We start from the raw sequence: 17040 nt of genomic DNA, 5'->3' as shown, positions 1-17040 counted from the left end.
TTTTTGCCATCAAGAAGCTGCTAAAGTTTTTCGAGACCATACAATTCAAGCACATTAGGAGAGAACAGAATCAGGATGGCAGACCAGTTGGCTAGCGGAAAAATACAGGTGCATGTTGCGGGATTGTATGTAGCCCCAGCTACATATGTAGGTAGGGAAACTTTGAAGGATATCGATGACTTTTTGAGTACAGGCCAGTGCTCACCCGAAGTGTCCAAGTTGCAGAAGTGAAGGATTATTCAAAAGGCTCGCAGGTTCGCTTTAGTTGGCGAGGATCTAATGACCTATGGCCGAGATGGCATACTAAGAAGGGTTCTTTACAAAGAAGAAATTGGCATGGTTTTAGAGCAGTGCCATGAGGAGAGTGGACATCAAGGCAAGGATCAGGTGTTGTTTCGAGTGTTGAGAGCAGGTTTTTGGTGGCCATCCATAGTTCAAGATATACACTATTGATGCAAGACCTGCAATGAGTGCCAAGCTATAGGTGAAAGGAAATTAATTGCGGAACCACAAGGGGCTATCATAGCACAAAATGCTTTTGAAAAGTGGGGCTTGGATGCCATTGGTCCCCTCCCAAAGTCGTCGAGTGGGAAGAAATACATTGTGGTAGCTATAGACTACCTTACCAGGTGGATCGAGGCCAAGGCTGTCAAAGAAGTAAATGCAAATGTGGTAGCTCAGTTCGTGTTTGACAGCATTTGTTGCCGTTTTGGTGTTCCATGGGTGCTGATCTCGGACAGAGGCCAAGGATTTTGAAGCAAATTAGTGCGGGCTTTAGTGGAAAATCTAGGTATCCAACACCGCTTCTCTTCACCATACCACGCGCAATGCAATGGTCTAGTAGAGAGTGCCAACGGGCAGATTGTGAAGATGTTAACCAAGTATGTTTATAAGAAGGTGACAGAATGGGAGGTGAACTTGGAGAAGTGTTTGTGGGCCTACCGCACATCCTATAAGGTGGCCACGAACTTCACTCCATTTGATCTAGTTTATGGTAAAGAGGTGGTTTTGCCAGTGCACGCGCAACTAGGTGCATTGAAAGGTATGTGGCGTGTCAGTGCCACTCAATAGCATATGTTGCAAGATCGGATCACTAGTTTGGAGGCTTTATAGATGGATAGAGAGGCTGCGGGCGGCAGACTTTTATGTGAAGCAGAGGGATAAGCGAGTGGCGAAGTTCAACAAGAGTTTTCCAAACAGGAGATTCGAGAAGGAGATATGGTGATGAAGTATGAGAGCTACTTGGACTTTACCTTCTAGAAGAAGTTCAAGAAGAAGTGGGCAGGTCCGTATAAGGTGCATAAAGCCTTTCCGAATGGGACCTATCAGTTGGTAAGAGCCAATGGCAGGCATTTAAGGCATAGAATGAATGGTGTGCGGCTCAAACTGTATTTTTCCCGGGGGTTAGTACCTGACGTACACCAGATTGTGGCTACGAGGGTTGGGCAACCAACCTAGATAGAGGGAACTTATAAAGAGAGAGGACACCTTGTACATACTATGTACATGATATGTACATACAGCTATGGTTTTTGCTTCATTCCGTGCTTGTCAAGTGTTGTAGTTTTCAGGTTCAAGAGTGTGCTTTTAGTTGAGCATGAATGCTCAACAAGAGGGTTGGGCAATGATGGTGCACCCAAAACATGTCGATGCTAGATATGGGCTCATGCAAGGGTATGGATGCATACGGGTGCACATGATGGTGCTAGGGCATGTGTCTAAAGCTTTTGTGGCCAAGTGGAAGCGGAAATGTATGTCCAATGCGGTTTTTTGGGCCAAGAAGGCTCCAAACGGTGGCTAACAGGGCTGGCAGTCAAAAGGTATCCAGAAGGTGGCCATCATGTGCCAAAGTGTGGTCCTCAGTGTGCTCTCCAGGCCGGTTCGAACGGCTCGTCAAACGGAGCCCCAGGGCTCTAGATATTGCAGTTTAAAGAAAGGGTGTGTAGCAGATCCCCGATGGGCAGGGCAGATTGGGGTAGGTGGCGCAGCTGATGTCAGTGAATATGTGTGTAGTGCTCGAGTTATGGAGCATGCCTGTCTTCTCGGATTGTGAATCGAAGCTCTGGATAGCAAGTTATGGCCATTTGAAGATTTTCCAGGGGCCAGGTCTGAGCCCACTTGGCTGCATTGGGGTATGAGCCATCTGGCACTTCCTAAGCCTCGACAGGATTCTAGGTGATAGAGTGAGTCATGTGGAGTTAGCACAAGTTGACGGCGCGTCAATCGGGTACTTGGTCAGCAAGTTATAGCAAGTTGAAATTGGCAGCAGGTGCTAGAGAGGATGGTGCAGGTACTTTTCTTGGTTTCTGGCGGCCTCGGATGGCGGGCTAAAAGAAGTCAAAAGCTGGTGGGAATTGTGTAGGACGGAGCCGGGGAAACGGTCTTGAAACATGGCTTTACAACTCTGGAGTGGGATCTGTCAACACTGAAAGGGAAAGAGGCCAAGTTGGCACTCCAAGAGAGGGTCTCTCTCTCACAAAAGTGTTTTTTTTTTATAAAAAGGGCTTGAGGGCTTAGCCTTGTGGAGATGCCACGTGTCCACTGAATGGCCCCATATGTGCAGCAAGGCCGCGGGTGTTCACACTTCATAGGGTAGGCCTTCAGGTATCACAAAGGAAGAGAGGAGCTCTTGGAGCTCGTGGCCATGGCGGAGCGCTGGGCGCTGTGAACTTGGTGGCGCGCGGCCCAGTGGGGCTCGGCACGGCGGTTTTGGGCGGCAATCGGCGAGGCGGGGCGGCTCTGCCCGCGCGAGAGAGATGATGACGTGGAGCCCGTGGGGGTTGGGTTCATTTCACATAGTGCGGACCTCGGGGTCCCCCCCCGCCCAAATATTTTTGAAGGCAAGCTCGCTCTTGGGAGGAACGACGGCGCCATCGTTGCTTCCTAGAGGGCTCCCACATGTGGGTGTGCAAGTGAAGCCTCGGGATGTGTTCTAAATGATCAAAGCAAGGTCAAGTCTCCCAAGGGGAGTGCCACATGTCGGCCTACCAGGAAAGATGCCTAAAAACTCAAAAACGAGCCCAGAAAAGGGGCCAAACTTTTTGAAAGAGGGGGACTCTTGTTTTTTTTGCACTGGAGGTGGAGGAGAGGAAGAGAGAGAGAGAGAGAGAGAAGAAGAAGCTCAGAGGAGCATTGTAATGGAGTTGGGAAGCTATCAATGAACAACCTTGTTGGGCAATTGTGTCGTGTCGCTCCCCCCTTCCCCTTTTCTCTTTGCCGCCTCGTCTAATGCCAGCCGCGGTGCCGGTGAAGCGTGTGTACGCCTGCAAGAAAGAAGAGATGGAAGAGATGAAAGACAAGTTCAATAAAACAGAGACAAAAGTGGAGACCATCCTCCCAAAGGAGGTCAAAACACAAGTGCAAGAGGTAGTGTTTTGCAAGGTCAAAGACCGTGTGGCATCCACGCTACACGAGAGAAAACGACAAGAGTACATCTTCCTCAATGTTTGCATCGGCGGCCTCCCAAGTGACTGGAAAGGGGAGGGGGATCTCAAGTTTCACAAGTTTTTTTTCCGTATCGAAGCAATAGCCCACTTGGTACAATGGGATCCAGCAACAATCACCTCTCTTACACATGAGCATCTCACCAATCACGCAATCCTCACTTTCAAGACCAACGCAAATCGAATCAAACTTCTTGAGCAATCAAAGCTTCTCAAGGATACTAAAATTTGGTTTGCAGAAGATCTCACTCCCGCCCGACTCAAACAAAAGAAGGTAAAACTCCAAAAGATGTGAGAGGCGTGCACAATAGGGAAATGGGCAGTCTATCAAGGAGGTAAAGCCATTATTCAGGAGTTTCGAACTCCCAAGTCGGCTCCCTCCTCACCTTCCCCTTCTTAGTTTTGTTCGTTTTAGCTTTTTTTTTTTGACACCTCTTTGGAACTCAGTCCTTAATTGAGATGTATCTCATGATCCTTTTGTTTAGAAGAACCCCTTTGTAATGTTTTAATTTTGGTCCCATGGGTTATATCTCAACTTCTCAGACGATAATATTCTCTCTCTCTCTCTCTCTCTCTCTCTCTCTCTCTCTCTCTCTCTCTCTCTCACACACACACACACACACACACACACACACACACACACACACACACACACAAAACTCAACTCAAGTCATCATACAAAGCTTCTAAGTAGCCCACCTATGCTAGGAGAGTTGTGATCACGGTCCGGGCTACAATGATTTGAGACCTATATTGGTGATGACGATAACACCAAAAAACTCAAAGCTCGCAAATGCTTTGACATCTAACAATGATGATATCGTCACAAAAGATTGAAATTCTCGCAAACGCCCGTGTCTCATCACCAAGGAGCACACACACGTGCACGCACAGAGTAGAACGTTCTATACACACGGTCTCTTGTCTCTTTAGGTTGTGATTACAATCCCAAAGCTCTAGACTGTTGCTACCAAAGATTTCACGATGAGGTTCCTAGTGAGGGTTTGCCAAAAAAACATGTCCTGCTTGAAAATGCTTTAACTGATATGTATGTCAAATGTGGAAACTTGCAACCTTCTATTTTTGGATGAGCTCCTTGCCCAAACAGTCGTCTCTTGGGAAAGGTTAATTGCAAGGTATCCTCAGCATGGTTGTGGGCAGGGAAGTTCTCAAGTGTTTTGGATCCTTGGGGCACCTCTCTCTCTCTCTCTCTCTCTCTCTCTCTCTCTCTCTCTCTCTCTCTCTCTCTCTCTCTCTCTCTCTCTCTACACACACAATCAATGTGTTTCTAGGATACATGGAGCACCATTAGAAGAAGCTCCTTCTGCCACGTGCCTAGGGGAGGGACCAAAATCCCCCAGGCACGTGGCATATAGTGTTTGTATTGATGAGGATGTGAAAAATATCTCAATAGCACATTTCCCATATATGATATAAAATAAGGGATCAAATATCAAGTTGGTTCAGCATAAAGATACTTTTAATTCCAAACGTTGTAACATTTTTGGCATACTAAAGGCCTTAGTATCCATACGGGTGAAATTCATTCAATTTAAGTTGTTTGACATGTGTCCCTCAAGAAAGCTTTAAAAGTCTTCAAGCCTCTCTCTCTCTCTCTCTCTCTCTCTCTCTCTCTCACACACACACACACACACACACACACACACAGTCATATCTAGGTAGGTTTGTGTATCTGCTTGCGCACGTGGGAGGAGAACGAAATTGTAGTCCTTGGAGTCACTCTAGGAAGATAACAATGTCTCTCTCTCTTTCTCTCTCTCTCTCTCTCGCACACACACACATGTCCCTTTTTGGATTGTTCCTACTATGTTCTCTCTCTCTCTCTCTCTCTCTCTCTCTCTCTCTCTCACACACACACACACACACACATACACTCACCCACACACACATGCCTTGGATAGATGTAAAACATCTATAGCTTCTCCAAACATGTGAAGCTAAAGTAGTAGGCGAAAATGGCTCCTAGAAGCTAAAACAACATTGCTAGCCATAGAAGAAGCCCAGATGCATCTAATGATAAGATGTTATGCATCCTTGCATCCCCAATAAAGTCTTTTTGTACTCACCATTGCAAGAAAAGGAAACATTTTAGATTTTTTCTTTAATTAGTACATCACCATCATAACCTGCAAATAAATATTTCTCAATAGCTATCCTGATCAAGGTCTTGGTCTTGGTCCCAATGACCCACCTCACTCTTTCTCTTTATTTTTCTACTTGCTAGTGGTAGAGCTCTCTCTCTCTCTCTCTCTCTCTCTCTCTCTCTCTCTCTCTCTCTCTCTCTCTCTCTCACACACACACACACACACACACACACACACAGGCTGACAATGGGTTGTCAAGTGTATAATTTTGAGTATTGCAGTTTATTGAAAAAGGATGGAATCGTATAGAATTTGAACTACAGTCAATTTTCAAAGGCTCTTTAATGTGTCTATGGTAAGGAGACGACCCAACAGGGTCTCAACAACTCAACGTCGGTGTTGATCCAACAGGCCATGCAAATCAACCAAAAAAAACGCGTGTAGGCCCTCTCCTTCCTCTAATTTTTCAAACTCCATTATAAAGAGTATAGATAATGGACTATTAAATAGTATCAAAAATCTATTGTGTAGCCCAGTGCTCAAGAAAAACCTAGGTTTAGTATAATCCCACCTACATTTTTTCTCAACTATATCAAATACACATTGGATGCCCTTGCCACATGACACAAGAAAAGGGCGTGGAAGGGGAAGAGGGGGGGGGGGGAAGACCAAGGCAAAAAAGGAAAGAGAGTGGATTGGGTGCCAAGAAAAGGGTCTCTCTCTCTCTCTCTCTCTCTCTCTCTCTCTCTCTCTCTCTCTCTCTCTCATAGGAAGGGCCACACACTCCTAAGATTTAATTTGAATGTTAGGACACCCACAATGATTGGAGGAAAAAACTTAGGTTTAGTATAATCCCATCTAATTTTTTGATATTTATCTCTAATTGCAAATGGATTTTATCAAGCAGGAGGAAGCGGTTTTTTGAGAAGAAGAAGATAGGTCCTTGATAGAAATATAGTGTACTTGCAAAAATGTTCGGGCATGTTTTGGGTCACAGTGTGCACATATTGTATTGGATGGAAACCCATGTACAAAGGATATTGCATGTATTCTTTTTTAGTTAATTCAAATCAAGCCCTTAAGAGAATTAAAAAAAACAAAGAAACTACAAAGGTTAGAGAACATAAATTATTGTTTAGAGAAGCTACAAAGTGCAAAGAATTCTAGTGCAAAAACCTTCAAATATAGTAAATTTGCCTCTAAAATTTTTGAAAAAAGATTTGGTATAGCCAAGTGCTTGAAAAATCCTCATTTTAGTGTAATCTCACCTACAAATTTTGAAATTTTTCTCTAAATCATAGAGTTGAAGGTGAGGAAACTACCAAATATAGAGAGCCTTCAAATATAATCAAGTTGCCCTTAAAATTTATCATATAAAAATTTTCTAAGTTTTTAGTAGAAAAGCACTATGCTTCAACTTGATTTAGTGTAATCCCCCTTACAAAATTTTAAGATTTGTCTCAAAATTTCTAATTTGCCTTTAAACGCTCGAGAAAACTTAGATTTAGTGCAATCCCACTTACAAATTTTGACATTCACCTAGATTTGCCTCAAAAAATCTAATTTGCCTTTAAACGCTCAAGAAAACCTAGATTTAGTGCAATCCCACTTACAAATTTTGAGATTCACCTTTGAATTCCAAGTCAACCCAAAGGCAGGAGCACTAACAAATCTCAAAGAAATCTAGCATAAAAACCTTTAAAAATAGTCGAGAATTATCGGAGTTCCCTTCTGTCATCGTTTGTTAAGGTCTGCTCCTACCTTGGGCTTGCACATCTTCTGCCTTGGATTTGTCAGATTAAACTTTTCAAATTGCGTCAACTCTCAATTTTGTAGATGTCGATGTCAATTTTTTAGTTTTTACTCTCGATTGTGGATTTTGTCAATTTTTGCTTTGTCGATTGATGATTGTAAAATCAATGCTTATTCTCCCTCCCCTCTCTCTCTAGTGCCGATGTGAGAGCTCTCTTACACCCTCCCTCTCTCTCTCTCTCTCTCTCTCTCTCTCTCTCATATACACACACACATAATGTGTGCAGGACATCCATAACAGATTGTTAGACTCTAATCGCCACTTTTTGGACACCTACTGGGTCTACTTTTGTTTTTCATTACATAGAATCTCCCCAAGATGCTTTAGCATCTCTAATTAGCATCACCATTTAAAATCAATCTTAATGAATAGGATTTGAACACATCACGTATATAGTATGAAACTCAACCTTAACCACAAGGCTATATGCCTACTTTGGTCCTTGAGCCCCTTTGAGCCATTAAAAAAAAGAATACACCACCCCCCCACCCTACCCAAACCCCCCCCCCCCTTTCTCTTTTCCCTTTTTTTTCCCCCACCCTTCCCTTTTCCTTTCTTCCCCCCCCCCCCAAAACTAATTAATTAATGGCTTTTGAAAAAGTCATTTTGGCTGCCTACTCTCTGAATTGTTGAGCTCAATATACTTCATTAATGCAATGTAAATGTGGTTATCCTTCGTGCAATGCACCAACACCTTAAGGAATGGAACGTTGACTTTGTCTCTTATATTCACACACATCGAGAAAATGGATCTCTCTCTCTCTCTCTCTCTCTCTCTCTCTCTCTCACACACACACACACACACACACAAATACATACATCTAACTTTTGAACTTTAAGCATCGAGGTCAAAGATCATTCATGACATAGAAAGTATGTGCAAACCTTCGAAGGGAGGTTCATTGAGCAACACATGGAGAAAAATTCTTGATAGCCTTCAAAATGTAAAGGAAAGCCACCCTTCAAATGCTTTTCAAAAGTAATAGTGAAATTCAAGGCCGGAGTGAAATGACTTGAGTATTATAAATTTAGATAGAAAACTAAGGTCTTTCTAACTTTCCAGTGCCAAGACTCCCTCAAAAGTCTTTTCATTTTCTACCATCTTAGTACTTACCCTTCAAAATGTAAAGTAAAGCCACCCTTCAAATGCTTTTCAAAAGTAATAGTGAAATTGAGGGCCTGAGTGAAATGACTTGAGTATTATAAATTTAGATAGAAAACTAAGGTCTTTCTGAATTTCCAGTGCCAAGACTCCCTCAAAAGTCTTTTCATTTTCTACCATCCTAGTACTTTACCAATGAGTGATACTGGATTGTCCTCATTTGATTAGGCCGAATCTCACCAGATGCTCTTTCCTTATTCCTCTTCACAAAAAGAAAACTATTCAATATACTGTCAGTTCGTTCTATCTCCATGGCCTCTTCCTGTGCCCCGATCCCTGGTCACGCCCTGGCTGTCCTTGTGTCTGGCTCCAATGCTCTCCATTCGCGTTCGCAGACGTAGATCTACCACGTTGAGGCTTGCAGGTTTAACGTCCAGCAAGCAAGCTCTGTACACAACGACTCTCTCTCTCTCTCTCTCTCTCTCTCTCTCTCTCTCTCTCTCTCTCTCTCTCTCTCTCTAAGCAACGACAGCTCTCAAGACTCTGCGCATGAGCTCCAAGGCTGCCATCCCGAGCTGTCTACTGCAATGGTGATAGCATGAAGATCACCGCGTCATATCGAGCCACACAAAATTAAATCTCTCTCTCTCTCTCTCTCTCTCTCTCTCTCTCTCTCTCTCTCTCTCTCCAACGATCTCGCGTGAGGTTCGACCCAAGCAGTAGGTTGTCTACCTCCAACACCTGCCGCATCGCTTCTGTGTATGCATGTCGTGCGTGCAGAAGTGCCGTCATTTTGTCAAGCACTCCAAGATAGAGACTGACTGCCCTTCTTCCACGCGTCAAAAACATACAAATCACATGCTGACCACTCAAAAATAGATACACGTTTCTTATTCAAACTTTTACATCCTTTTAAACAAAAGTATCTCCGCAGATACCCATTAATGAACCTGCTTCAAAATTGGGGAGACATACTTATCCTTCACTTTTGTATTTTCAATTAAATATTTTTTAAAGATTCTCTTTGAAATGAAGCAAATGTGACCCATGGAGAGTCTCTCATTCCATGGAAAAATTAAGCTGCGTCATATATAGATGCTATTCTCTAAAGGCTACATTCACTTTTTGGGCATGCTTGAAAAACATCTTAGAAAATAAAGGATATGAATATGTGGATACTATTTTGGGTTGAATTTTGGTCTTTAGAGCACCCCAAGGATGAAGGTAGTCCAATTTTCATTGTGAGACAAGTGTGCAAGTCTCTAATGGACATGTAGTGCTTGAGGGCAATTGTATTGTTATCTAGTAGTTAATAAATTCTCTCAACTCACAATTGTGAGTATGGCAAAAAAAAAAAAAAAGACAAGTATCCCTAAGGGGTCTTAAAAGTCTTGGAAGACATAGCTTTTTAAATACTATTCTCTAAAGCCTCATTCACTTTCTAAGCATGCTAAAAAAAAATGCTTAAAGAACAAAAAATTAAACAATATATTCATAAAAGTATAGTCCCATAATTTTTTCATTTAAGGACTTCAAAAAATTTTGTTCATTAAATTATTTTATTCTTTTTTGTGCTTATTAAATCCATCGCTTCTCATAAGAAAGCATTAAAATATTCTATTGCTTAAACTTTTAATGTGCTTTTTGATTTTTTTGTTTTTATTACATATAAACTTTTCACAAAATTTGAGAATTCTTATTTTTTAAAATTTTGCTATATGCTACATGTCTATTAAACTTACCTTCTCTTATGAAAACATTCAAGTTATTTATTTATTTTTGGCTTTCTAAAAGAAGCTTTAGAGGAGAGTTGAGTTACGCATACTTTCTATGTTTTCGGTGATGATTGAGACTTACCATAAATGTTATTTCAGTTTTAAAGTATAAAATGGATATTTTTATTTTATCTTTCATTTTGCAGCCTCACATGGCTTGACTTTTCTTGCATTCTATAGCTTGATTTCGGTTAATGTTTGAGAAACTAGTCTCTTTTATTAAGCGGCCTTTGGTTCCCCCCTCGCAAAGAAGGAAACCAAAAATACTAGCAAAATCTTTGAAATTTGCAAAATTTTTGAACTATTTTCTCACATAATTCATCGATTTTTCTTTCATTTACCATGGTTTGTAACCAACTAGTATCAATTTTGAACCGACTTAAGGCTAAGCTGAGGCAATCCTTTCTTGAACATTGATTTTTGTTAAACTTAACCTAATGGTTTTATCACTTTCTTATTGTTTTACAAAGCCAGCGTGACCCTTTCACTTGTTTAATTTGGTAATGGATCCCTTTATTTACTTTACCTCCTTTTCATTTTATTTTGTGCGAGTCTCTCAACTTGTTGTATAGGTGGGGGCCTCCATAACATATAAGCCATTTGTGATTATGTGTATACAATGGACAATCAAATTTTATATTGAAATACAGAAAAATAAAATTTGACTATAAGCACTCATTCATACCTGCTCCCTATAACTCTCATCCCTCCTAATGATGAGTCTTATCTCTAGTAGGTCTTTGTGACTCTTCATCACCTTGTTGTAGTAAGAATATAAGTGAGATGTCGCTTTGTCCAAGGGAAGAAATGTGACAAGCGAAGTCAAGCGAGGTAAAAAATGGTGGGCAACCAGCTAGTTAGAGGCTAGAGAGCCACTTGAGGGTTGACAAGCGAGACTACATCATAGAGCTAGGAGAAGAAGATTTCTTTTTTAAAAAAATATTTGCGCTTGCATGGTGTGCAGCTAATAGCTCGTAGGTGGAGTGGCTCAATACAAAGATTTCTCTCTCACTTGGTGAGGTCGTGAGGTCGAGCTCGCTCACTGCGTGGTACTTATTTGAGACTTGTCGAGCTTGAATTGCTAAGCTAAAGTGGGATCTACAAAGATTTGATATACGGAGAGTAGAAAGAGTGAGTTTAATCACATGATGTGAGAAATTGATAAAAGGTCCTTTCATTTAAGGACTTCAAAAAATTTCATCTCACTAAATTGTTTTACTATTTTCTATGCTTATTAAATCTATGTTTTTTCATTAAAAACATTAAAATATGCTTTTGTTTAAATTTTTAATATATCCTTTTTAATTTATTGTTTTTATTAAATATATATTTTCTATAAATTATGAGAATTAACAAAAAATTTCAAATTTATTATATCATATGCCTATTAGGTCTCTCCAATCTCAGGAAAATAAAAATTCTTTCAAAACATATTAAGTGCATAAGTGAAGGGTAAGTTTAGGAAACGAAAAGACAAATTAAGATGGAAAGTCAAAAAACCTCTTGAGCCCATATAAATAGGTTTTTTTCTTCTCTTTCATTTTTCCTTTAGCATTTTCTTCTCCTCTTTAGCGTTTTCTTTGCTCTCTCTCTCTCAATCAATATTATATTCATCCTTTTGAGCTAATATTGTTGCAAATCTATGTGGTTTGTCATTGCCTATTGTTACGTGCTATAAACTAACACATTGGTTTTTTTTGTTGTTGATCTACCTTTTCCTAAGAAAATCCTTAGTAGATCTACCTTTTCCTAAGAAATTGTTTTTTTTAAAATTAATTTGGCAATGGGTCCCTTTAAGTTTTTATTAAATATAAAATTTTCACAAAATGTGAAAATTACTATCTTTAAAATTTTATTTTATCTTATGACCTTTTGTTATGAAAACATTACTTTTTTTGTTTTAATTTGGCAAAGGGTCCCTTTATTCATTTTACTTCCTTTTTATTTTGTTTTGTTTTAGAAATGCCAAAAACTCCCTATTGGATTGAGACAGCTAGGAAACTGAATAATAAGGGTCTGAAGCGACTTGGGCACTTCTGGGACAGTGGCAACAAGAGTTGGAAAACCATTGACCTTCTGGTTACCCAGTACCAACTCAATATCTTGGAGGTCTTGCTTGTTCACAAGGTGATGAAGGAGCTTGACAATTTAGTGATGCCAATCTGTGATTCGGAATTTGACTGGAATGCTTGGAAATGGCCCGGAAGCAGTCTCTTATGGAAACCTTATCCTAAAAGAATTTATCAGACAATGATGCATAAGAAGAATTGGTCTAGCCCCCTTAACAAGCTATGGAAAAAGCAATGGCCGGAGGAAAGGTGGGAGCAAGTAATGGAGAACATATGGAAGCCAAAGGTTCCGCAACACATGAAGGTCTTTCTATGGAAGGTAATTTGGGGTGCTCTACCGAGGGGGGTGAAGATTCAGGAGAGAGGGATTGGGTCATATTGATGCTTGGGGTGCAGGATGGCTAGTGAAGATCTGGCCCACCTATTCATGGACTGTCCAACTATTAAAGGCCTTGCAGGGAAAATATGCAAGTGGGTCCAAAGAACATGGAAAATTAGTTTCTTCAAGATTGACCTATTCCTTGGAGGGAAGAATTCAGGAAGTCCTGCCCTCCTCATTAGCACTCAAATCATCAGATACTTCTTCTTAAATAATGTATGGCAGACAAGGAACCACCGTGTGTTTGAAGGAGGTTTTGAGGTGGCAAGCTTCGCAAAAATCACTCAAGAAAGGAAAGTGCTAATATGGACGCTCGGGTGCAAGCAACACTCGCAAGATTGGTCTAGGACTACTTGTGCCTTATTGTCAGCAAATGGAAGGCCTAGGACGGGGGAAAATATTGGCCATCGGTAAATAAAGATCTCATAAGGACAAGTTTATGGACCTTGTGTATCGAGGAAGAGCAGCGGGTTGGTGGGGGTGGCTGCCCCGATAGCCGATGTAATATAGTCCCTGGATGATGTCATGGCTCAACAAGAGCATGACAAGACCTTGTAATTTTTTGGGCTGTTCAATATAATTCACTCACAATTGTGAGTTTTGCTTTTTTTCTTTTTACATATAAACCATCTATACTATATATGAAGCAGCTTCAAATTTTCAAGGAAGGAGAGACCCTCCATGTGTCATTCACTGCTTCATTTCAAAGAAAATCTTAAAGCACACTTAATTTAAAATGCAAAAGTGAAAGGTGATTACTTACATAATAGAAAATGAAAAGACAAAGACTTTTTTTAGTCTAGCAATGTAAAATCAAAAATTACTTTATCTATATTCATAATATTTAGACTTGTCAATTTGCTGTAAATCTCAAAATTACTTCCTTGTTGCTGATCTTGGAAAGTTTTGTTAAAACTTCAAGGATAATTATCAATTTGTGATCCGATCATCAAGGGTGTGAGAACGAGGGTGTGATTGAGCTCTTGCGAGGGTTTAATAAGGTTGGACAAAGGAATAAAAGTGTAAAAGGACAAAAAAAAAGGCAAAGTCTATGTGTCTTAGACGCCAACAACATTGATGGATGGCGTTTTCCTCAGAGCGACCAGCAGAAGCAAAATCGCATGAGGCTTTAAGTGTCAAAACTTCACCAAAATCCCAAGGCGAACAGGCTGATGCAAGTTGTGCTCAATTTTCCGTGATGAAGGCCATGTCTCATCTGCAAGCGACGGTTCCCGCAAGCTAGGTCAAGCCGAGGCCACCAAGCAAAGCCAAGCTTTGATACCAGTTGTAGGAGATGCCGATTATGGTGGGTGAAGGTGAGGAGCCATGGTACAAAGAAGAGTGCAAGGTAGGAAAAATGAGAGAGAGAGAGAGAGAGAGAGAGAGAGAGTTGAAAGAAAAACGCTATATTGTATATTGTGTATGTTTTGTGAAAGACCTTACAATATAAAAGCAATCTTGCCATGCAAAGGACTCGACCTTTAACTCACATTTCCCTGCATGCTATAGAGTGTGTACCCACAAAATTAACACTACTAGGGTTTGGCAACCCAACACAAATGCACCTCATTTGGAGGAACAAGATATAAGTCAAGAGAGGAAACGCATTGTTTATGATGAAGAGGAATGAGGTGCAAAAGATAATGTCAAGCAACATGTGGCTGGCTAGGATGCGGAGAAGTTTGAGGATGAATCACTAGACTCTCCACAAGGAGAAAATTTAGGTTTCTTTCTTTTAGCATGTGGATCCTATCATAGATGAGATGATGAAATTGTATGTACAACAAGATAAATTTTGGAAGGGAGCATGGTTACAAGTTTTTGATGCATGTGTTGAAGGAACTGGGATTCATGATGAGGGGGTCTCCTTGGCTTGTGAGAGTGATCGTGGTGATGAAGGTCTTGTGTATGTTGATGATGTGCTGGATACATTTGGTGATGTAGTCATGGATGAAGGTGTAATGTGGCCCTTGATTTAAGCACCTGCTCTTATGGTAGTTTGTACGCTTGTGATGAAAATAATACTCGACATAATGGGTTGCCTTAAGATGATGATCACTTTGAAAGCATCTAGATTCTCAAATATGCACTAATACTTACTATTTTGCAAGCCTTGTTGCATTTGTTGATGAGGATACAAGAATATGAGAGTTTTGAGCTGCTTTGGAAGATCGAGATAATGGGTTAGAAGGTGCATGCATCCAAAGTGAGGCTATATAGGTGCCTAATGCAAGTATTGTTTTGGTTTGTACTGAGCCAAAAGTGATCAACTCAGATGCATGTAGGCAATTTTGTTTTGGTGTAAATGGTGGTGACTCTAGCCTTGATTCTGAATGGGGCTTTGATGGAGCCCACTATTAGAATGGATGCATGTATGACCCTCAAGGTTCAAAGGGTCAAAGCAAGGATATTTTTCTTGAAGCTTCAGTGACAACATGATTGCCAACAATATAAGATGCTAGAAAATGCCACGTTGTTGCTCATTTCTTATGTTCTTGCCTCATCATTATTCATGTGTGCATGGTCAAAGATCAATAATGAATGTTTTGTGAGGTACGAGGTGTAAAATGCACATTATATGTTCCAAAGGGGCAGTATGAATGCATGGAAACGTTTCAAGCAAAAGTTGTTAGCTACAACATTTGGGAGTTTGACATGAAGCATGTTCCCTTTCTTGAAGAATGAATCTTAGTTTTGGGGATGGCTACACAGTATGGTAAACAATCATTGTAGCTTGTGCTCATCCGAAAAAAGCGTACAAATTGAGGAAAAAGGGGTAGGTGATTATGTGGCCCATAGAAGTTGTTGGTCTTATATGCCCTAGCAGTCAAGGGAGAGCAACATGAAAAAAAAGAGTCCGTTCTCCAAAAGCACCATCTCCACAACTCATGTACAGATTTAGGATGAGGCCATGTGACATAAGATTTTACTTTTTTGTTTTGTATATGAAATTTCCAATAGACATTCTTACACCAATCAAGTTGATGTGTCTCAGAGGCATAGGAAGCTACACACAGGGGCTACTTGGAAACAATGCAGTGTTGTGCACTTTGCTAGTTGATATGTACGCCATTTCCATGCCCTTGGCAAAACACCTAAAGCTTTTGGCGACAAAATGTAATCTTTTAGAATGCACTTCTAGCAAGATGTGCCCAAAATGGCCAAGATCAATGCTTCGATGTGTTTAGATTGGATGCAAAGAGAGGAATTTTCCTTGAACAGGGTGACTTTTACCAAGTAATTGAAAGCATGTGGCAATGTAGAAGCCTTTGACTTGGTGGAGCAAGTTCATGAATAGATTTCCAGACAAGGATTGCTAGGGAAAAATTGATGCACTTGGCAAAATACTAGTTGATATGTATACCATATGTGGTGCTTTGATAAAATCTCAACAATGTTTGAGAAGCTTCCCAATTGTGATGAGGTCTCTTGGTCTGCAGATGCATCGCGATGCGGTCTCCCTTAATGTAGTAACCTTTGTGTCACTTTTAAAATCTTGTTGTAGCATTCAGCCACTTGAAAAATGAGAGAAAATATATGAAGATATTATGAAAGAAGATCAGTTGGGGGAGGGAATCATGCTTGGCAATGCTTTAGTGGATATGTATGCCAAATGCAATGCTCTAGTGAAGAAAACACAAGTCCTTGATGATGAGTTGCCTACTTGAGATATCTTGTTTTGGTCCTCACCTATAGCTGGTCACGTTGACCAAGAGTAGATTCTAGATTCTCTAAAATGTTTCAAGAATTTGTAGCAGGAGGGTCACCCAAGAAAGGTAAAAGAATACATGCAAGGGTTTTGGAGTAGGGGTTTGTTAGTGAAATGTTGGGCTTTGCAATGCATTTGTTGGTATTAACATCAAATGTGGTATGAAAAGGAAGCACATCAAATGTATTTGATTTGCTTCCTTTTCATGATGTAGTATTGTGGAATGAGCTATTGGCAGAAAACAAAAATTGAAGCATGTAGCCAACAAGAAAGTGATTGGCCCTGTAATTGTTAAAAATTGAAGCATGTACCAACAAGAAAGGGTTGAATTCTGAAACATTGCCATTTTAATAAAACTTCTAGGGTAAAGCCAAGATCAAATCAGAACTAGGTGAGATCAAACACTCAGCCAAATGTACCAAAACATCATCGAGCTCTTTTTTTGAAACACAAACCCCTCATAAAGACCAGCATTTTTGTACATCAAGGAAAATGATCATACGTGACCAAAATAGTCAGTAAAAGAGCCCGTTGGGCATGGCCAAGAGGATCACCAAACCAATCATTCCAACATGATTTTACTATTCAAATGAAACAATGGCAGCATGATATTGTGATTTTTCCAATAAATAACCAACATAACGA

The 17040-nt window shown here is 40.5% G+C and overlaps 1 pseudogene; it reads left to right on the top strand.

Moving 5' to 3' along the window:
- Window positions 1–870: 870 nt before the first annotated feature.
- LOC147427887 (uncharacterized) lies at window positions 871–15371 on the top strand (annotated as a pseudogene).
- The last annotated feature ends 1669 nt before the right edge of the window (window positions 15372–17040 follow it).

This window comes from Adiantum capillus-veneris, chromosome 23 (genome assembly GCF_014529385.1).
Source record: "Adiantum capillus-veneris isolate H3 chromosome 23, ASM1452938v2, whole genome shotgun sequence".
Taxonomy (NCBI): domain Eukaryota; kingdom Viridiplantae; phylum Streptophyta; class Polypodiopsida; order Polypodiales; family Pteridaceae; genus Adiantum; species Adiantum capillus-veneris.
The sequence above is the reverse complement of the archived record's forward strand: the minus strand, read 5'-3'. Positions and strand labels throughout refer to the sequence as shown.